We start from the raw sequence: 23,957 nt of genomic DNA, 5'->3' as shown, positions 1-23,957 counted from the left end.
GGAGCAGAGGGCTAGGGGAGATAGTATTGCAATTCCTTCCTTATTAGCTTTGTCAAATCATCTGGTTCTACAGTGAAGAATATGTACAAATTATAAGAATTTATATACAATTTATTAGATTTCAATTTTTAGAATCAGTGCTTGCACAAAGCATGGAAGACTAAACCATCAGTCCCATGAAGACAGATACTATACAGTTAAATGTTCATCATTATGTCCATAGCACCTAATAAGATATCTGGCATTTCAAAAGCAATCAGCTAAAATTCATGGAATGAATGATTTAATAAGATTATAAAAAGTAATGTAAATCTTAGAAATGTTCACAATATGAAGTAATGGTATAGCTGACAGAATATGGGAAGCAAAAAAGGGAAAATTTTAAAAATTGGTATATTGATTTCCTCAACATCTAGAAAGCAAAGAGAGAATGTCTAAATTTTATGTTAAAAGAAATGGATGCATATTACGTGAAGTAAAAAGACTAATCCCATCAAAGAACTAAATCAATATAACTACCAAAAGGCAGGGGAGGGAAAAATGTGATGGTGTAAGTCAATTCCTCACCTTTTATAGCAGGAAGTCCATAAATATTCTTTACATGTGAAGACTTTAAGAATAGGATTGTAATTTTTAGCATTGAAGTATGAGAATAACAAAAATAAGAAATAGTTAAAAGTGACTCCAGGGAATTGGTATAGGACTAAATGTGGAAAGAGTAATATCTTCCTTTTATATTTTTTCTATATATATTATTTTACTACTTTGAGAAGAAAAAAAATTAGATTTCTTAGTTGCATAAATTTTATAAATCTGTCACTAGGTGGCAGTCTCAGCAGAAATCTAGACATGCAAGTAACACCATCACATCTCACACTTGAACATTTGAATTCTGATGGGGTAGATCTGGTATGGGACCTGAAATGCTGTATTACTTAAAGATCTTCAGTGATGTCAAAGCCACTGGACCAAGGACTACGTCTTGCATAGACAAGAGAAATCAACTTTGTTTTTTATAAACTCATTCATGATTACTCTTTGAAATTTTACAATTTGAGATTCAACATGAAATTAAGACAAACTCACTCCTTTTCTTTTTAAAGTATATCTCTACTGAGAATACATGAAAATATAAAGTATACAGTAGGTAAAAACAAAATCACTTTTTAAAAATTTAAGTTGCATCTATATCTAAGTAAAAAGCAACCCTTATACATGAATTCATCTAAATTTGTGACAAATCAGTAAACCCCAATAGTCGCACACTATATTAAATTTAGACAAATATTATTTTTTAAAACTCCACAGAACTGTTGAACCATAAACATTTTTAAAAAACAATTATTTATACATGTTATTACAATCAGAAGAATTATTCAAGTGTTAAGTAATCCTCTAAGCTTAATTTGACAATATCACAAATGTTCGGTAAAACTCTAAGGCAAATTTGTTTATATTGATTTGGCAGTTAAAGAAACATGATAAAAAACGTATTTAAGTTCAGTAGTTCTTAAGGATTTCTTAGCAGGCTCCTAAAATTGACACCAATCTTTCCATTAATCTCATTAATATATGTTAACCTCTCCCAATGACATAAAAACTGTCAGTTTGGACTTTAGTTATAAACTAATTATAAATAAAATATGTGTTGTCTTGATTACTCAGATGAATAAAGGAATAAAGAATAAGAACTGTGTAAGAAATTGAGAGCCTCTAATTCCCAGGGCAATGTTTGTAAGCTGTAGAACTGTGCAGTCCAATAGAAATTTACGCTAGCCAAACTGTAATTTTAAGCTTTCTAGTAACCACATTGAAAAAAAAAAAGTAAGAAGAAATGGGTAAAATAAATTTTAGTATATTTTACTGGATTCCATATAACAAAATATTATCATATTAACAAGTGATCAATTAAATAATTATTACTAAGATATTTTATATCCATTATAAGTCTTCAAAATCTGATGTGTATTTTACACTTACATCCCAGGCTGACTAGCCACCTTCCAAGTGTTCAATAGCAACAATTACCATACTGAATGGTGTAGATCTAGATCAATGTTCTGATTTTTTTGATAGAGCATCCCATCTGTAAAAATTTTTAGCACACACTCCCAGTTTTCTTATGTGTGTTTATATATAGATTAGAGCTGACCCTTCAACAACTCAGGGGTTAGGGGTCCTAACATGCCCTCCCCCACAGTCAAAATTCCATGTATAACTTCTGATTCCCCAAACACTTAACTATTGATAGTCTACTGTTGACCAGAAGCTTTACTGATAACATAAACAGTCAACTAACACATACTTTGTATATGTATTATATACTGCATTCTTACAATAAAGAAACCTAAATAAAATGTTATTAAGAAAATAAGGGAGAGAAAATACATTTATAATATTATACTGTATTTATCAATACTGTGAGTTTATATCTGTTTGCAAGATGAATTATCTGTCAGTACCTACAGCAATATTGTATGATACAAAACACTGTAGATATTGTCTGTGTATTACATTAATACCAAAAATGAAAAGATAATGTGAAAAAGAAACTCGTATTTATTTATAGGTATAATAATTCATGCATAGAAAACAAAAAAGCAGCAATATGATTGCTTTATGGTAGCCTAGTGTAATTGATATGAATGGTTATAAAACTTTTATGACATACAGTATTAGTCATATTCCTAATACAATACTGGAAACATTGTTACTTTAAAAAAAAACCACTTACCTATGATTGATAGACTGATACAGTTTTCTCCAATTAACATGAGAGGGCGTACTGTATAGTAATATAATTCTTGGAAAGTAAAGTTATAAAAAAGAGAATTAAACATTACAATTTTATACTGTATTAAAAATCACTAATTTCATGCCCATCTAAGGATAGGATATCCACTTCCATACAAGATTTACATACAATGTTCTACATGATGAATACTTAAGACAATGATGATGACACAAAAGTATCTCATACAATTCTTGTTGTACAGTTATCAGATTTTCAAATGAAGATACTTGCATATACAACAGGTAAGTTTATTAACTGTACAACATGATGATTATTTACTATTCATTAAGTGGAATTGGTTCATTATAAAGGTCTTCACCCTTGTGTTCATGTTGAGCAGGATGAGGAAAGGGAGGAAGATGAGGGGTTGGCCATGTTTCACAAATGGCAGAGGTGGAAGAAACAGAGGGGGTGGAAGAGGCAGACACACTTAGTGTAACTAACACTGTAATTTCTGTCTGACTCTTGCTTTTACCTCTCTAAAAATGTTACTATATAATACCAATCCTTCTGATCTTCCTTCACCATTTGCTTTAGTTTTAGTGCTCATACCAAGGTACATGTCAAAAGGAGTCAAAAGTAGTCTTGAATAACTGGAACCCTTCTGCCAGACTGTCTCATGTCAATTTGTTTTCTCGCATTTCCACATCTTGTTCCTCACTATCTGGCACTAGTTTGGAAGCACTCATCTCCACCAAGTCATCTGTTAATTCCTCTGGTGTGGTGTTTACCACCTCTTGGGTTTCTCTAAGATCTACATCTTAAAACTCTTCACCTCCAGCCTTCCCTCCCACTCCCATATCCATAGTCTCTTTCATGATTTCTTTGATTACTTCAAGTGTAGATCCTGTGAAGTTATGCACAACATCTGGACAATTTTCTTCAGGAGGAATTTATGGTTTCAGGCTCAATAGCTTTCATGGCTTTCTCTAGCCCAATGATGGCATCTTCAATGGTATACTTCCAGACTTTCAAGATGTTTCATCAGGGTTCTCTTCCAGAGTGCTGACAATCCTTTACATAGAGTACTGTGTGTAATGAGCTTTGAAGGTCATTATAACCTCCTGATCTTGAAGCTAAACTAGAGACATCCTGTTCAGGGCAAATAAACCACTTCAACACCTTCAGTAGATGAATTCATGAGGTTCTGGGTGGCTGGGGCATTGCCCAATACTGTAAGTACTTTAAAAGGCAGTCCCTTACTGGCAAGGTACTTCCTGACTTTAGGGACAAAGCACTGATGGAACCAATCCAGAATAAGAGTTCTTGTTATCCAGACCTTCTTGGTGTGCAACCAAAAGACTGGCAGCTGGTGTTTATCTTTTCCCTCACAGCTTAGGGGTTGGCAGCTTTATAGATAAGGGCAGTCCTGATCATAAACTGAATTGCATTTGCACAGAACAGTAGAATTAGTCTGTCTCTTCCTGACTTAAATCCTGGTGCTCACTTCTCATCCTTACTAATAAATGTCCTTTGTGACATCTTTTTCTAGAATAGCACACTTTTGTCTTCATTAAAAGCCTGTTCAGGCAGATATCCTTTCTCCTCAAATGATTTTCTTAATGGTGTCTGGGAACTTGTCTGATGCCTCTTAGTCGGAAAAAGCCGCTTCTCCAGTTATCTTGACATTTTTAAAGCCCAACGCCTTTCTAAAATTATCAAACCATCCTTTGCTGACATTAAATTCTCTAGCTTTAGATCCATCACCTTCCTTTTACTTTAAGTTGTCATTAATGACTTCGCTTTTTCTCAAATCATATTGGAGCCTATAAATATGTCTTTATTATAGCAATCCTGCACCCACATAAAAGCTGCATTTTCAATATGAAATAAAAAGGTATATTACAAAAAGCACAAGATTTTCATGCCTGCTGGCACAGATACATTGGCAGCTTCACTAATCTTTCCCTTTTTAAAATAATGGTCCTTATGCTGGATTATCTTGAAATGGCAGGCAACCACAGCTACAGACCTCAATCTACAGTACATTTCAAGCAATTCAACCTTGTCTTTTTATTTTTTAAGATTTTTATTTATTTATTCATAAGAGACACAGAGACAGAGAGGCAGAGACATGGGCAGAGGGAGAAGCAGGCTCCATGCAGGTAGCCCGATGGGGGGACTCGACCCTGGGACTCCAAGATCATGCCCTGAGCCAAAGGCAGACGCTCAACCGCTGAGCCACCCAGGCATCCCTCAATTTTGTCTTGTAATGTCATGACTTTTCTGTTTCTTGGGAACACCTGTAGAATCACTAGTGGCATTTTGTATGAATCCTACGGGTTATTCAAAGTTTTTGATATTGCACTAAACACAATTAAAAATATGTTTGGACCAAAAGACCACTTTTTAGTGTGATAAGCAATTTATTGGAGCTGAACCGCTCTCCAGATGATTAGCAAGACATTGTGTTTTACCAATACAATACCTGAGGTCACTATATTAGCAGTGAGATGATGATGAAATTATTACAATAGTACAACATGTACTACAGTTATTTGCAGTTATGATTTAATACTGCAACTTTATATTTGTCTATATTTCTCTCAATTGCAAAAGCTGTCCTGTATAGTCTATAAGTGTTTGTAAATGTAAGTTTTGTAAGTTTTAACTTTTTATAATGGATTTGTGTGTATTTTATGGTAGTATATGATAAACTAGTGTTTATGAATATATTTTATGCACTCATGAAACACCTGTTTCTTAAAATTTTTCAATATTTCTAGGGCACACAGTTTGTCTGTAACTTTTTCCAAACTGTCAATTATCTCCAAAAAAATTTCCAATATATTCATTGAAAAAAAGTTGTGAACATGCACAGTTCAAACTCCTATTGTTCAAGGGTCAATTATATATGCACATACTATTATCACTAGATAATATTCCAAGATATGAAATATACTTAAGGTAGGATATTCTACATTAAGTGGGCATATGAATCACATGAAAACCTCTTAAAATCTAGATTTTAAGATACTGATTCAATAGGATTTAGATAAAGACCAGAAATAAGCATTTTAAGCAAGCTTTCTAGGTGATTCTGATGTAGGTGGTACAAGATCATACTTGCAAAAACACTGCTATAGACCCCTAGTTCTCAAATTGTGATTCATAAACACCCACAAACTTGCAAAAGAAGGAAGGTGCCCTAATCTTTGCTCTAGCCAAAGTTCATTTCTAGCATGAGGGGGAAAAAAAAGAGAAAAAGGAAACAAGGATAGGTATTATAAGACAAATCTACTATAGAATAATGCTTCTTTTAGTAGCCTTCAGAAGTACATGACCAAAATGTGAGTGCCACAAAGTTTTCACTACCATTTTTGCTATTGTTTAAATTTACAACTTCTAGAAAGAAATATTAATACAAATCTGCCATTGATATCAAAGTAACACATAATTAATTCTGATCCAAATCCAACTAAGTTAGAAAATCAGCCAAATGATATCCCAGAAGCATAAACACTTATTTTTAGGACAATTGTTCCAGCTTTCCTGGCTTGCTGGAATCTAAGCCAAAGCTACCTTGCACAATTAGGAGTAATAGTAAGATGGAGAACATAAGTCAAAAGGATCAAAATGATGAAGCCTTAGAACATGTTCAGTCCATCTCAAATTCATTTAGTTGTGGTATTCATCATCAGATTTCTACATAGATAAAATACAAAAAGATAAAATTTAGAATTTTAGAGACATGCTAAGCTTTATTTTGTTCTAGCTATCAAAAAAAGTATACAATGACATTATTATAAATCAGTGTGTTATCTGTTAAAAAAAAAAAAAAAGCACTGAAACCATCTTCTCCACTCCTCCCAAATTAATACATTTTCCTTCATTTTGGACTGAAAAGACCATGGTTACCACTTCTGTGCTAGTCCTTTTTATACTTGCAGATGCAGAAATTAAGCTACTATGTCTATTTGGTACAGTTTCACTTGGTGGCATTTTCTAAGATTCTTCTTTTCTTAGGCTGGACTTCCACAGCAGGTGGTCATTGTCTCCATTCACACAGATATTGCACATATCAAAGTCTGATGTTATACCCAGCAGCAAATTCATGGTCTCTGCAGTACTCTCTGGTTTTTGCCCCCCTGAACTTGCAAGGAAGGCCAGGATCTGTAAATATGACTTAGAATACTGGGCATGCAGGTCAACCAGCTGAGTATAGTTTACATCATGCTACCTCATTGTGAGGCCACACTGGTGATGATATACATGAAGCCCCAGTGCTTGTTCAGGTTAATTATGTTGCCCTTTATGTTCCTGGCTGACAACTCATGCATGAAATGAGCATAGTGCCAGACTTCCCAGGATGTGCACGTGATACTGGCCAGGCTGGTGATGGGTAGGGTCCGACATAGCAGTATGGGCTTCCTTTATTATGATTTTCTCAATAATAATTTTTTTGTACCTTACTTTGTGGCAAGAATACAGTATATATAACACATATAACATATAAAATATGTGTTAACTATGTATGTTATCATTAAGGCTTCTGGTCAACAGCAGGCTATTAGTAAATTGGGGTCGATGCTCCTAACTCATATGTTGTTCAAGGATCTACTTACTGAATTATGGACACATATCAGTATGTTTTACAGAAGGAATTGAGAAGAAAGGTTAAGATAGTGAATTGGTTAAGTTAATTAAATATGAATGAATTATATCTTGTATTCTTTAAATTTTGGCATTTATCTTATTTCATTCATTTTATTATCATGATTTTCTAGCCTTTCCATATAAAGTTTTTATGATTAGGAATGATTTTTTCCTTACTCCAGAGCCTAGAAAGAATGTCTGGCTACAAAACCTTTAGAAACTTCATATATAAATGCATTAATGTACACTTACTATTAATAGTCTCAAATTCTTAAGAGTTCTATCTTTAAAGAATAAATTAAAAATATGAAAAGAAACCAAGTATGGGCTCCCTTTGTACATCTGAGCATAGTATTTTTTATAATGTACTGTATATGCATGTCTCATATATGTCATCCCTTTCTCGAGAAGAAGCCCTGCCTTATTTATTATCATATCTCTAGTCCCAGGCCAAGAGTGAGTACCCATTAAATATTTGTAGAATGAATACATTAATGAATTATATTTCATTTGGTATCAATTTCTTATGATGTTCTAATTAAACCTCCCATAAACCTCATTTCATGCCAAAGGTACAAATAACAATGACCAAAATACTCCTTTATATTTAAATGTGCATTTTCCATACTTTAGAATAGTTATTTACTGATGGTTGAACAATCACATCCTCAATATTGTTTAAAAATTTAATTAGTGATTCTGGTTACAGTGGGATGGAATAAAGACCTGTTTCAGACAGTGGTTTCAAGATGTCAGTGTTAGGAAAATCCTGAATTTATTTCCTTCCACTAGACACATCAAATGTATAGTTACATATAGATCAATTCTCTCCCAAAATGTCCTAAAAACTAGCTGAAGATCTCCTCCACAATCTAGGATAAAAGGCCAAACTGAGATCCTTAACAGGGGCAGAGATATGGTCTTGCCCCCCTCATACCCTCCCAATCACAAGCAGTGACCCACAATTAGGAGAGATCTCAACACTATAGAATTCCACCCTCATTAAAAATAGATTTGTATCCCACATTAGGAACTCCAATCCTCAGGGTCTACTCCAGAGATGAGCCCCCAAAACATTCGCCTCTAAAAACCAACAAGGCTTATACCCAGAAGACCTGAAAGACTGTGGAGAATGTAAAGTCCATTCTTGAAGGATTTATGCACAGACTCACTCACCTTTGGACCCAACACAAAAGCAGCAGTCTGAAAAGCACCTAGATCATATGCGAAGGAGATTCAAAAATAAATCCTCAAACATCTGCAGAAGATACAGGAGTCTAGTAGGACTTCCTCTGAGGAAGACGGCATTGACAAGTGCCATTTTCGGATGCTTACTCTGCCTTGCTAAGCACTGATGCTGGTGGGTGCCATTTTTACTCTTGTTCTACCTTGCTACTACAATCAGGCTTGCCTCACACCCATGTTCTCCTGCAGCCCCACTGAAACTAGTGGCAGTGTTCAGTCCACATAGGAGATGCCTCTTGAACACATTTGGCTATGATGGCCCTGGAGGTCTGTGCTGCTGGGCCCCAGAGAAATGAAATAATTGGAAAGACAGTTTTTGGTAGGCTACCAATCCGAAGCCATATCAAAGGCAGCATCCTCAGCCTTTCTGTGAAAAAGGCCTAATTATTCTACAGCTTTAGCCTGAGGGGTGGCTTCAGGCTTACGACACATCTAGAGGTTCTAGAGGAGTTCTCAGGGAACATAGGCTGGATGTCAAATTTTGTACTCTCCCATGGCATCATTATAGCTTACCACATCTCCCCCCAAAAAATCTACACACTTATCCTGAGCCCAATTTTTTTGGGACTGTCATCAAGAGGACAACTCCAAATCACCTTGTCTAGAAACCAGTAGGGGTTATGAGTGCAGTCTCACATGACTACAGATATTTCCTTCTTTAAAAGCTACTGCCTTCAAATCAGCCTGAACCGGGACTGACTGAGATCCTTCCCTTTGGAATACTGACAGGACTTGGCACAATCTCAAAACCTAGGACCCATCAAGAATAAATCAGACAGCTTACACAATCACAAAGGTTCAAGACACAACAAGAACTAGGGCAAGGTTGAACTATAAAGTTCATCACTTACACAAGGAGACTCCTTCAAAACTGAGAAAAATAGCTATTTTGCCTAATACATAGAAATTAGTGCAAAATGAAAATCAAAATGAGGAAAAAGGAATATTTCCAACTGAAAGAACAAGATTAACCACTTCCTGAAAAGTAAATCTTCATGAATCAGAGATAAGTAACTTACATGATATTCAAAGTAATAGTCATAAAGACTTTAAGTGAGCTTGGGAGAAAAATGAATGAACACAGTGAAAACAGCAACAAAGAGATAGGAAACATAGGAAAATACCAAATAGAAGTCACAGAACAAAAGAATAAAATAACTGAACTGAAAAATAACTACAGACGTTCAAAAATAGATGATGAAAGGCACAAAACTCTTAACCAAAAAAAATAATTGTTGAAAAGTTCCCTAGCCTGACAAAGGAATGAGACAACTAGATCCAGGAAGCACAGAGAGTTCCAAATAGAATGAAGTGAAAGAGATCCACACCAAGACACATTATAATTAAAATGTCAAAAACTAAAGATAAAGTCCACTGTTAGTGTCGTTATTAACATAGTAGTAGAGGTCCTAGCCACAGCAGACAACAAAAAGAAGTAAAAAGCTCCAAACTAGCAAGGAAGAAGACAAACCATCACTATGTGCAGATGACATGATAGTATATATAGAAAACCCAAAAGAATCCACCAAAAAACTGTTAGAATTGATAAATGAATTTACTAAAGTCACAAGATACAAAATCAACATACAGAAATCTGGTGCATTTCTATACACCAATAATGCAGCAGTACAAAGAGAAATGAAGGAATCAATTTCATTTACAATTGCTCTAAGACAAAAAGATATCTAGGAATAAACTAACCAAAGAGGTGAAAGACCTGTACATTGAAACTTTATGTAAAACACTGATGAAAGAAATTGAGGAAGATGCAAAGAAATGGAAAATATTCCATGCTCATGGATTGGAAGAATGAATATTGTTAAAATGTCTGTATTAACCAAAGCAATCTACACATTCAATGCACTCTCTATAGAATAACACCAGCATTTTTCACAGAGCTGGAGCAAATAATTCCAAAATTTGTATAGACCCCAAATAGCCAAATAGAAAAAAATCCAAACAGCCAAAGGAATGTTGAAAAAGAAAACCAGGCAGCAACTTCTCTAATCTTGGCTACAACAACTTCTTGCTAGACATGTCTCCACAGGCAAGGGAAACAAAAGCAAAAATGAACTATTGGGACTTCATCAGGAAAAAGCTTTTGCACATCAAAGAAATAATCAACACAACTAAAGGCAACCTATGGAATAGCAGAAGATATTTGCAGATGATATATCAGATAAAGGGCTAGTATCCGAAATTATCTATAAAGAACTTACCAAATTCAACACCAAAAAAAAAATCCAGTCAAAAAATGGGCAGAAGACAGGAACAGACATTTGACCTAAGGCTTTTGAACAGTTACAGGGATGAAGCTCCTTTACCTAAGAAGATTTTATGCAAATGTCAAATATGACTTGGTATCAAAATCTCTCCTAAGGAAGTCTTTTTAAAAAATTGTTCACTGCTATATTAAATCTCCAGCCAGAACTGCAACTAAGACACAGCTCAAATATGTGATTGCTTTTCTAGACGGAACCAATCTACAGAGTCTAATCTAGAGGGCCAGAGTTTTTGTGAATTTGTCTAAAACAGCATTTTAAAATATTCTGTCAACTATAATTTCTATTCTTAGTATTCTGAAATTTTAGTCAATCAATATATAAGAACTGACTATATGTCTGGCATTAGTCCATATTTCCTTATAAGAAAATTTATGAACATTCTTTCAAGGTATAAAAAAAATTACAAAGTATATTAGATAATTGCTTAAGCACTAAATTTAAAAGTAGATAGTTGCATGCATAGTGTGATTTAATGGCTACTAGGAAGATCTTACAAGCTTGTGTATGTCCATGCACACACACACACACACACAAAACAGAAGGGCTTCATTTCTTGTTTAATCTACAGATAGAAAAACATGTTTCATATCACGAGTCACTTAAATTTTTAATGAACTAATTGATTTCTTTGTCTGAGAAAAGTTTTTTATTAAAATAGGGAGAGATCATGAAGGCAGTGAGGATAGGAGAGAATAGATACCGAAAAGAAAGTAGAAATAATAAAAGTAAACATTGTGTAGTATATAGCTCAGAGCAGGCCTTCTTTAGATTCTTACTTTACTCAAAGCAACTTTACAATCAAGTTACACACAGAAGGCTACAAAACAGATATAGTTGTTCTAATACCATCAACCCATTATGTATCATTGTTCCAATTAAAATTGTAAATTATGTTTTAATTGACATGACTGAAAGATGAACAAGAAGAAAGCTTAGAACCTTTTGGAAGAAAGGAGGAAAATAGTGTAAATAACAGGCAGAATTCCAAGGGTAAAAATAAAATATAACTGTTTTATTTATAGTAACAATATGGTTAAGTTTATTCTTAACTAATAACAATTTATTGACTTAGCAAACATTAAATTCTAAATTTTTCACTTTTGACAAGACAAGGTAATACAAGAAAATACAAGAAGAAAAAAGAGTCAAGACTTTGTTATCTATTTTTAATTAAAGAGCTTTCACACAGAAGGGTGAATAACCTCTCCTGGATGCCCTAGTGAAGGTAATTAGAACCAGCAATGAGACAAATTTGGGCTCAATATAAGAGATGTTACTGAATACATTAGAGCCCTTTAAAAAAAAAAATGGAATATGTTATCTTGAAAAGCAATGAATTTTGTCTTTCTAAGTGTTTGATTAGGAAATAGAACACTGTCCAGGTTTAAATTGATAGTGGGCTCACTAAAACTTTGAAGGGAAATAGAGATTAAAAATCAACCAGAAGTATAAACTAGAACATTAAAATAAACAAAAACAAAAATAAAAAATACCTTCTCTACTTAGGGGGACCTTGTTCATAACCCCACACAGATCAAGAGACAGAGACAAGTTCTCCTGGTGTGTGCTCACAAGAAGCAAACAATTGAAGCAATGCATAGGGTCCCTTTATCAATTAGAATAGTTCACTGTAAACACAAACTAATTCCAGCTTTATTAAGCCAAAAAGGGAATAAACTAAAAAAATAGAAGCTTAGAAAAACAAAGGCCAGATAATCAAGCTTAGAAAATACATGGAAACAAAATCAACTCCAAAAAGAGCAGGAAAAATAACTGTGTTTTAGGGGAACAGCATGGCTTTGGACACTATCACATATTTCTCCATCCTCAGGCCATGACTGTTGTATCTTGTTACCACTGCTTTCAAAAATGAATTGGAACAATAAAAAGTATAACACACACTAAATTTCTACAATAAGTATTATAGAGACTCAAGGGCATATATTCAATCTTGTCCAAATGAAACAATGCGCAATACAGTGCCCTTCAAGATAAACTGCGCAAACTATTGAGTGTTTCTGCTAATTCTCATTCATGGTACTACTTCATTTCCTTGTGCCTTTTCTTATTCACTGGGAAATAATTTGTGGTATTTAGTACATTCATCGGAGAATTTACATTTTTCTGTCAGGTGCTCAGAAGCACTTTTAGTCATGTTCCACTTTCAAAAAATCCACACATTTAAGGTTTTTTTGTATAAGTCATATTTTAATTCAAATTATAAATTAATTCTAAAATCAGTGTATAGTTAATTCTCAGGAGTTTTCTTCAACCTCTGTTTTGTCCAGGTCTACTGCTTCCTTCTTCCCAGGTTCTAATCCTCTGGGAATGGGAATGAGTAAGTGTGTTTGTGTGAGCAATAGGTGGAGGGAGTAGAACGGTCACTAGGCTCTTTCTACATTTTTAACAGTTTTTTTTTTTTAAGATTTTATTTATTTATTCATGAGAAACACACACACAGAGAGAGAGAGAGGGAGAGAGAGAGAGAGAGAGGCAGAGACACAAGCAGAGGGAGAAGCAGGCTCCATGCAGGGAGCCCGATGTGGGACTCAATCCCAGGTCTCCAGGACCACACCCTGGGCTGAAGGCAGCACTAAACCGCTGAACCACCAAGGCTGTCCTGTTTAACAGTTTAATAGAATGCCATCCAAAAAGGAAATATAAAATAAGTATTTAATAAAACATGTATGTACTCACAAAATTGGCTAATTGAAGACAATTAATTTCCTAGAGTTACAAAGATGGTATTAAAATAATTTCATTAGGGCACCTGGGTGGCTCAGTTAGTTAACTGTCTGCCTTTGGCTCAGGTCATGATCCCAGGGTCCTGGGATGGAGTCAAGCATCAATCACATGCTGAGTAGGGAGCCTGCTTCTCCCTCTCCCTCTGTGGGCCATTCCCCTTGCTTGTACTCTCTGTCAAAATAAATAAATATTTTTTAAAAATTAAAAAAAAAATTTTAATGATTTCATTTAGAGAATGTAGGGAGCAAACTTTCCTCAATGTTTATATCAGAAAATTAATATTTAATCAAGATAATGATTTTAAACATAAATCTATCTAACTCTAAATATTAGAGGTCAAATATATTTATTGTGGTAATAAATATATTAAGTGGAGTTTTTATTTATGTTTTTTTAGTTACATTAAGAATTATTTTTAATAAAATAATTCATCCAGATATAGAGGGTTCTTTCTATAAGAGGGTTTAAAACTGTTCCGTTTTTTCTTTTTTATTAGTGAGGACAGTGTTATGTTTTGCAAGTAAACTTTCTATATCAATCTTTTTCTACTCAAAGTAAGACATGCAGTACAAAATTCAAGAGCCAACAAAGCAAAGGTTTTCAAGTATTCCATTTTTCAGATTTTAGTCTAAAATACTTATGGGTATTTAGCAGAGCAGATGGCTCAAAAGGCTAAATATTTGTAGCTTAGCACTTTAAATAGAAACTATACTCTTTATAATAGAATAACTATAATAGAATGATTTCTGTGACAACAGACTGTTCTTATGTAACTATTTTGGGGTAGGAAGAAAATCTTTAATTTTAACAGTTTAAAATAAAAGAGAAAGTGTTTCAAATTAACAGTGCTGCAATTTCTAACTTGAATTTTATATTACTGTTTTGGGATAAAATTCAAAAATGAATATAAAATAGCTAACAATTGGTTTCCTATCACCACTATCATGTCAGTATACCATTTCAGACAAATTTCACCATTTTAAATGCTCTTTGGAAAATCAGGAATTACTTGGGTATAGCCAGGGCAGAGTTTCAATTCCACTTCTTCATAAAGTAACAACAAATCCACATAAAAGAGTTCTAAAGTTTGTAACTAAAGTTTCTGACTCCCATGAGCAAAGATTCTAGAAAATCTAATGAGTTGTCTTTGTACAAGGACAGATTTAGTAAACGCCCCTCTAAATAAATTTATTTAGTAAATAAAATATACGTTTTTAAAAATTTATTCGAACATATGGCTAGGATAGCTGGAAACTAATGAATTTGTAAAAGAATACAAGAAAAATAGAGGCAGCAATCCAGACAGTTAAACATTCTGTGGTTAGTATTTGCTGAACCCTAAAGGCACCTGCTGCCGTGTGTGTGGCCTACAGTTTGGGCATTAATTGTCCCATTTTCTTTTTAAGATTTTATATATATATTCGAGAGAAAGAGCAAGAGAGCACAAGCAGGGGGAGCAGCAGAGGAAGAGGAAGAAGACTTCCTTCTAAGCAGGGAGCCTGACTCAGGGCTCAATCCCAGGACCCTGGAATCATGACCTGAGTAGAAAGTAGATGCTTAACTGACTGGGCCATCCAGGCACCTCAAGAGTCCCATTTTTAAAGGCTCAGAATTTAGAATTCAATCTGGATGCAAAGTCATATTATTTAAATTCTACATACAAGAATTCCCAAATCGTAAACTATAAAAAACAAAGAAAAAGCCAAACAGAGAGATCACAGAACTGCAGGTCTGTCTGCCTGAGATCAGTGTAGAATAGAAAGATATAAAAAGAGAAAAAAAGACTCAACTGAGAATTAATAACTACAAACCAAGACTAATGCAGGTTTATGGCCTAAATTCATACCACTCAAAAATCTGGTGGTTCCAAATTGGTACTACCTCCACATGCATTGGCGAATCACATTTCTCGCAAATGAATGAATTCCACACATTCAAAAGTCACCAAAACAAAAAACTACCAAAAGAAGTATATGTAGAAAAATCAAACTACAGAATCTGACCTGAAAATACAATAAGTATTAGAATTATTAGCTAATAATAGGCCTAGAGAAAGTACTAAATATAACAAAGCTGTCTAGGTACCTAAAGGAGCAAGAAAAAGAACAGCAAATAAAGCCTAAGGCCAGCAGAAGAAGGGAAGTAATAAAAATTAGAGCTTAAATAAACAGTACTGAAATTTAAAAAACCTGTAGAACAGATCAACGAAACTAAGAGCTGGTTCTTTGAAAGAATTAACAAAACTGATAAACCTATAGCCAGACTAATCAAAAAGAAAACAGAAAGGACCTTAAATAAATAAAATCAAGAATAAAAGAGGAGAGATCACAGCCAACACCACAGAAATACAAACAATTATAAGAGAATATTATGAAATATTATATGTCAATAAACTGGGCAATCAGGAAGAAATGGGCAAATTCCTAGAAACATACAAACTACTAAAGATGAAACAGGAAGAAATAGAGTTTAAACAGACCACGGCTAACAAAACATCCAAATCAGTAATGAAAAATCTCCCAACAGGGCAGCCCCAGTGGCCCAGCGGTTTAGCACCACCTTTGCCTTCAACCTGGGTGTGATCCTGGAGACTCTGGATCGAGTCCCACATCGGGCTTCCTGCATGGAGCCTGCTTAGCCTGCTTCCTCCTCTGCCTGTGTCTCTGCCTCTCTCTCTCTGTGAGTCTGTCATGAATAAATAAAATCTTAAAAAAAAAAAATCTCCCAACAAAAAAAAGTCCAGGATCACAAGGCTTCCCAGGGGAATTCTACCAAACATTTAAGAAGAGTTAATACCTATTATTCTCAAATTGTTGCAAAAAATAGAAATAGAAAACTCTCAAACTCCTTCTACAAGGTCATCATTAAAACCATTAAACATTAAACATTCTGTGGTTAGTATTTGCTGAACCCTAAAGGCACCTGCTGCCGTGATTCTAAAACCAAAGATCCCACTAAAAAAGAGAATTACATGCAAATATCCCTGATGAGTATGGGATGCCAAAATTCTAAACAAGATACTTGCAAATCAAATCCAACAATACATTAAAAAAAGAATTATTACCAAGATCAAGTGGGATTTATTCCTGGGGCACAGGGGTAGTAATTCAATATTTGCAAATCAATCAACGTGATAAGAACTATATATGATCCTCTTAATAGATGCAGAAAAAGCATATGACAAAATACAACATTTATTCTTGATAAAAACCTTCAACAAAGCAGGTATGGAATGAACATACCTCAACATCATAAAAGCTATATACAAAAGACCCACAGCTAATATCATTCTCAATCGGGAAAAACTGAGAGCTTTCCCTCTACAGTCAGGAACAAGCCAAGAATGTCCACTCTTACCATTACTATTTGACATAGTACTGGAAGTTTTGGCCCTAGCAATCAGACAACAAAAAGAAATAAAAGGCATCTGTGTCAGCAAGGAAGAACTACTAACTTTCACTATATGCAGACAACATGATATTCTATGTAAAAAACCTGAAAGAATCTAAGAAGTGCTAGAACTAGAACATGAATTCAGTAAAGTTACAGGATATATATCTATGAAGAGAAAATCTGTTGCATTCCTATACACTAATAGTGAAACAACAGAAGCAGAAATCAAGGAATAGATACCATTTATTTTATTTTATTTTATTTTATTTTTATTCATGATAGTCACACACACAGAGAGAGAGAGAGGCAGAGACACAGGCAGAGGGAGAAGCAGGCTCCGTGCACCGGGAGCCCGATGTGAGATTCGATCCCAAGTCTCCAGGATCGCGCCCTGGGCCAAAGGCAGGCGCTAAACCGCTGCACCACCCAGGGATCCCTAGATACCATTTAAATGGCAATTGCATCAAAAACCGTAAGGTACCTAGGAATAAACCTAACCAAAGGGGTAAAAGATCTATACTCTGAAAACCATAGAACACTCATGAAATAAATTAAAGAGGACAAAAAGAAATGAAAAAGCATTCCATGCTCATTGTTTGGAAGAACACTGTTAAAATGTCTATACTACCCAGAGCAATTTACACATTCAATGCAATCCCTTTCAAAAACCATCTTTCACAGAGTTAGAACAAATAATCATAAAATTTATATAGAACCACAAAAGATCCTGAATAGCCAAAGCAATCCTGAAAAAGAAAAGCTGGAAGCATCATGATTTTGGTCTTCAAGCTGTATCACAAACCTGTAGATATCAAGACAGAATGATACTGGCACAAAAACAAACACGATCAATGGAACAGAATAAGAAACCTGGAAATTAGACCCACAACTATATGGGCAATTAATTTTTGACAAAGCAGTAAAGAGTAACCAGTGGATAAAAGATAGTCTCTTCAACAAATGATATTGGGAAAACTGGACAGCCACATGCAGAATGAAACTGGACCATTTTCTTACACCATACACAAAAATAAATTCAAAATGGATGAAATACCTAGATGCAAGACAGGACTTTGGCCACAGCAATTTCTTACTAGACACATCACCAGGGGCAAGAGAAACAAAAGCAAAAATGAACTACTGGACTTCATCAAGACTTCTTTGCTTTGAACAGTGAAGGAAACAATCAACAAAACTAAAAAGGCAGCCTATGAAATGAGAGAAGATATCTGCACGTGACATATCTGATAAAAGGTTAGTATCCAAAATCTATAAAGAACTTATGAAACTCAACACCCTAAAAACAAATAACCCAGTAAAGAAATAGGCAGAAGACACAAATAGACATTTTTCCAAAGAGACATCCTGATGGCTAACAGGTACATGAAAAGGTCAATATCACCACCTCACATGGGTCAGAATGGTTAAAATAAACAGTACAAGAAACAGCAAGTGTCGGTGAGGATGCAGAGAAAGGACAATACTCTTACACTGTTGGTGGGAATGCAAACTGGTACAGCCACTCTAGAGAATAATATGGGGATTCCTCAAAAAACTAAAACTCAAACTCCCCCATGATCCAGCAATTGCACTACTAGGTATGTACCCAAAGGATACAGGAATACACATTCAAGGGAGTACATGCACCCCCATGTTTATAGCATAATTATAAACAATAGTCGAACTACAGAAAGAACCCAAATTCCCATCAACTGATTAAAGGATAAAGAAGATATGGTATATATATAGATATAGATATAGATAGATATAGATATAGATATAACTGAATAGTACTCAGCCATTAAAAAAAAAAGAAATCTTGCCAATGCAATGATGTAGATGGAGTTACAGTATATTAGCTAAGCAAAATAAGTCACTCAGAGAAAGACAATTACTATATGATTTTATTCGTATGTGGAATTTAAAATGGATGAACATTCAGAATGGGGGAAAGAGAGAGAAAGGGAAACAAATCATGAGAGACTCTTAACTATACAGAACAAAGAGGGTTGATGGAAGGGAAGTGGCTAGGGGGAGGGATAGATAGGTATTAAGGAGAGCACTTGTGATGAGCACTGGGTGTTATATGTAAATAATGAACCACTGAATTCTACTCCTGAAACAAATATTGAGCTATATGTCAACTAATGAGAATTTAAAACACAAAAAAATATCTAAATAGATAAATTAATATATTTTACTAGATTTAAAAAAGAAAGAAAGAAAGCAGGGCAGATTTTAAAATAACCATCCAGGATACCCATGAATAAAACATGTAAAAATATTTTAGGATTGGGCAAAAAATGAAGGAGAAGGAAGGAAATCAGACATAGTTGAAAAAATAATCTATAAAATGGAAAACAGGTCTTAAGAAATGACACAGAATGCAGCAAAAAGAGTTAAAAATTCAAAAGAAAGGCAAAGAGATATGGAGAACGGTTGAGCTAATTCTGAATACTATAAAAGTCCCAGAAGGGATAATAAAGAACAAACAGTAAAAGGTCTTTTATGGGATCCTGAAATGTTTTTATGCTCTGGAAGCATAAAGGCAGGAACATTCAAAACAAAAAATTCACAATGAAAAGCTAACTCTGTAGTACAGGACTTCCATGGACTATTAAATTGTAGATGCCCAAACTTAACTATGTGTACACTAAGGCAATCTTCACTGATTGTCTACTATGAAAATAAGGTTACCAAATACACTAACAAATCTAATAATTCATCAAATGGTGCAAAAAAAAAAAAAAGCCAGCATGTATAATAGGGACTAAGAATTAAGATAAAAATGTAAACATTAGTGTTTACTTCTAATCCCCAAATCTACAACATAGTGATCATTATTCCTTTGATCCTCCATCCATTTGCATTCCATAAGTTGAAAATAATACCTTAAATATCACTTCAAGGAGCCTTCAGTATAGGGTTCCCATAAATAGGAAATCACTTGTCTTTTATAATGAAAACTATGCGAGCTCTGGAACTGGATTTAAATGCTAGTTTCACCCACTGAGATGTATAGCCTTGAGCAAAATACTTAGTTTATTTGACCTTTGGTTCCTTGTCTCTTAAATGGGAAGATCACTCAACTCAGGACTGCTGTATTATTATGCATGTATTAAATGAGATTTAAAAATAATGCTTATAACCTAGTAAGCGCCCAGAAAATATTACCTCTCATTCTCTATTCTTCCATTGTACTCTATACACCAGTTACAAAAAGAAATGTTAACTAGAGTGACTAAGACAAGATCTCCAGGAAAAGGTCATCAAAAATGATTAAAATCATACTTGAAGCAATTAAAAAAAAATCCAATATTGGCTACATGAGAGAATCCCAAACTTTCTCATTTCAAAGTGCCTTTAGTGTCTCAGTAATTTTTCATGGCATTCCCAAGTCAAAAGAACTACAGTTCTGTAGCTTACTTTTAGCTACTTTTTAAAAACCACAAAAATTTTTTAAGAATTTATTTCACTATTAAGTTAAGAACTGCTTCCTAATGGATAGGTGTATCTGTTGAGCCCTATACATATTCTAAAGACTTGGAATCTTTTTTTTTTTTTTTTTTTAAAGATTTTATTTACCTATGTGAGAGAGAGTGAGAGAAGGCACAAGCTAGGGAAAGGGCAGAGGGAGAGGGACAAGCAGACTCCTGCTGATCAAGAAGCTTGACTTGGGGCTTGATCCCAGGATCCTGAGATATGACCCGAGCCGAAGTCAAGATTGATTAATTGACTGAGCAACTCATACACTCAAACCTTGGAATTATTATTTAGTGCATGTTAACCAATGCTATTAAGAACAAATTAGCTAAAATGCAACTATTTCCAGAGATCAAAAACTATTCCTGAAACTAGTTTTTAAAAAACTACTTACGACTATTTTATTATTACTTTTCTTTTGTCATTTAAGCTTTGTGGCCTTTCATATCTTCTAAATAAGCCTTGGCACACTAACTTTTTTGTCTGCCCACACATCATCCTCCCCCAATATTTTCTTTTAAAAACAATACCATAATTTCTTACTTCTGACTAAGACAGAATTACAAAGACTGGATTTTCCCTACTGACTAAAACAACTAAAAAAGTCAGGCAAAATATGTAAAGCTATGGTTATTTAGATAATGAAACTCAAGCAGTGATGGACAATGATCCTAGAGAGATGGGAAACAGATTAGACTTATGATTATCCTGATTTTAAAGCCTTGAGAGAATTTCCAGTTCCTGGAAAGGAGAAGAAACCAAGGTGCAGCCCAGCAGACTCTGCATTGAGGAGACTGAGAACAAAGGAATCACATTTAGGCCACAAGCCCAAATCCTATGATAAATCCCTATTAAGTCCTTATCACAGCACCCCAGTTCGTCTGGTATACATCCTTCCTTGCTGCAGCAATCAATATGCTTATCAATATTACATAAAGTTGGGATTTTTAAAATTAACTTAACCAAGAGTGATATAGTACATGATATTCATTGTGACTGCTAGCTAGTGGGCTTTCATAAATTAATGTTCTGGCAAAAAATTCAAAAGGTTTTCATTGCTTTTATAATCTTGATGGGAGATCAGACCAGAATTGCAATGTATATTTTTTTTAAAAGCCCGTAAGAATCTCTTGTTCCATACCAAAAGAAATAGTCACTTTTCTTTCTGAGAAACCACTATCAGTGCCCATAAGACATAAGCTTTATTTTCCATATATTTCATCTTCTTCACCATTGCTAAATTGATCTTATATGCAAATTAAATCATATTACATCCCTACTTAAAATCTCATATGAGTTTAACATACAATAAAAGCAAAGATTGTAGGTGTTGTGTTTGATAAGTACTGACAATTATACATACTTGTGAAATGGCACCCCAACAAAATATATGATATTCCCATCACCCCAGAAAGTTTCAACATGACCCTTTTCAGTATACTTCCTCTTCCCCAGATAGTTATTTTCAGATTTTTTTAAAAAGATTTTATTTAGGGGATCCCTGGGTGGCTCAGCGGTTTAGCGCCTGCCTTTGACTGCCTCTCTCTCCTCTCTCTGTGACTATCATGAATGAATGAATGAATGAATGAATGAATAAATAAATAAATATTTTATTTATTTATTCATGGAGAGACACACACACACAGAGAAAGAGAGAGAGAGGCAGAGACACAAGGTAGAGGGAGAAGCAGGTTCCAAGCCGGGAGCCTGACGTGGTACTCGATCCTGGGTCTCCAAGATCAGACCCTGGGCAGAAGGTGGCACTAAACTGCTGAACCACGGGGGCTCCCCAGTTATTTTCAGATTTATAGCACCATAAATTAGATGACATAATCTTTTTTTTTTTCATAACCTTCGTATTTTTCATTTGTTTGTTTTGGTTTTTAAGATGAGATTGCAACTTTCTACACATAAATCAGATATTTGTACATATTTTTTCACAGATGGAGCAGTAAATTGCTTAAAGTGATTTGTGAGCAAGTCTAGATTTTTCTCTAGGCTGTCTGTGTAGCTGATCCATATTTTCTAATAATAACCACTAACTTTTATGAACTATCTGACTTCATAAGAGGAAACATGCTATATAAATGCAAACTAGTACTAACATAAAATCATATCATCAACCAGCACTTTGAGTATTCATTGTCCAGTCAATAATAATTATGATATTCTGTATTATCTTTGGAAAAAGATTGCACAGCAAGTGTCAGTAGGTATAGAATAACATAAAAAAGATTCATTACTAGGTTGATTCGCTCATCACTAATAGTAAAAAATGTACTAGATCTTCATGAGAAATCTCTAACACCATTATCTTCTAATTAGGATTTATTGTGAATTTAATTAAGCTTTGCCTTTTATGAATTTCAAAATTTTTCTACTTCTGCTGTTATGCTGCTACTGACAGACAACCTCCCGAGAGCTGGGAGTGTTAATTATTCCAAACTTTTCTGGCATAAATCTAAAAAGAAAGCACTGTAGTACACGTTTAAGAATAACGTATTTTTATTAATTTAACAGTTACAAGGCATATTTGATTTGTCTTCCAAAGAAGTGTTTACTTTGTGGTGCTGATAATTTATATTCTCTAATTTTAAAAAGGTTTAGCAGTAGCTGTTACTTGTATGTCTTTCATTTGAAATAGCTAATTTAGAGCTGATGATGATACTAATAATTACAATACTAAGGACCAAGTTTAGCAACATGGTATATACTGTAAATGTTAATGTAAGGTAAAAAATTTGATAGTAAGTTGTCAGAAGAACTTTACTGACCTGTTTAAGTGCCAGGTATGAATTACATGACCATCCTGTGATTCTGTGATGAACATTTAAAATTGAAATATTTTCTCCTAAAAAACCTACAGCAAAATTTTAGTCTAACATAAAAAAAAAACTGGATTCAATATTCTGTATTTACATAATGTATTTACAAAAATATGTAAGAATGGGATAATTAAAACAATCTGTCCTTTACACTTAAAATTATTTACAAGACTCAACTACCACAATATTGTTTTCTAATGAATGCAAAGAATGAGAGGAAAAGATAAGAATTAAAGATCCAATTAAATCAAGACCTAAGAAAGTAACTACATACACCTTAAGCTTGATAGTTGTACAACATTTAAGCTTACTAAGTGTCTTAGTTTATACTGCCATAATAAAATACCATATATTAGATGGCTGAAACAACAGAAACGGATTTTCTCACAGTTCTGGAGAATCCAAGTCTAAGATCAGAGTACCAGCACAGCTGGGTTCTGGTGAGAGTTTTCTCGTATTGTCTCACCACCTTCTTGCTGTGTCTTCACTTGGTTGCATTCTGATCTCAGTCTTCCAGCTTTAATGCTAAAGTATACACTAGGCAAAACCAATCAGTACATTCCAACCCCTTGCCAAAGTGAGATCATTTCA

The 23,957-nt window shown here is 34.3% G+C and overlaps 1 protein-coding gene and 1 pseudogene across 14 annotated transcripts in view; one reads left to right on the top strand and one right to left on the bottom strand.

The window, feature by feature from the left end:
• GPHN (gephyrin) overlaps positions 1-23,957 on the bottom strand; it is a 625,629-nt gene that overhangs the window by 403,731 nt on the left and 197,941 nt on the right. The window lies entirely within an intron of this gene.
• Positions 7,072-23,957, top strand: part of LOC140640126 (proteasome subunit alpha type-1 pseudogene) — a 29,783-nt pseudogene continuing 12,897 nt past the window's right edge.

This window comes from Canis lupus, chromosome 9 (genome assembly GCF_048164855.1).
Source record: "Canis lupus baileyi chromosome 9, mCanLup2.hap1, whole genome shotgun sequence".
In the NCBI taxonomy this organism is placed as follows: Eukaryota; Metazoa; Chordata; class Mammalia; order Carnivora; family Canidae; genus Canis; species Canis lupus.
Note: the sequence above shows the minus strand (reverse complement) of the source record. Positions and strands in the feature narration are given on the sequence as shown.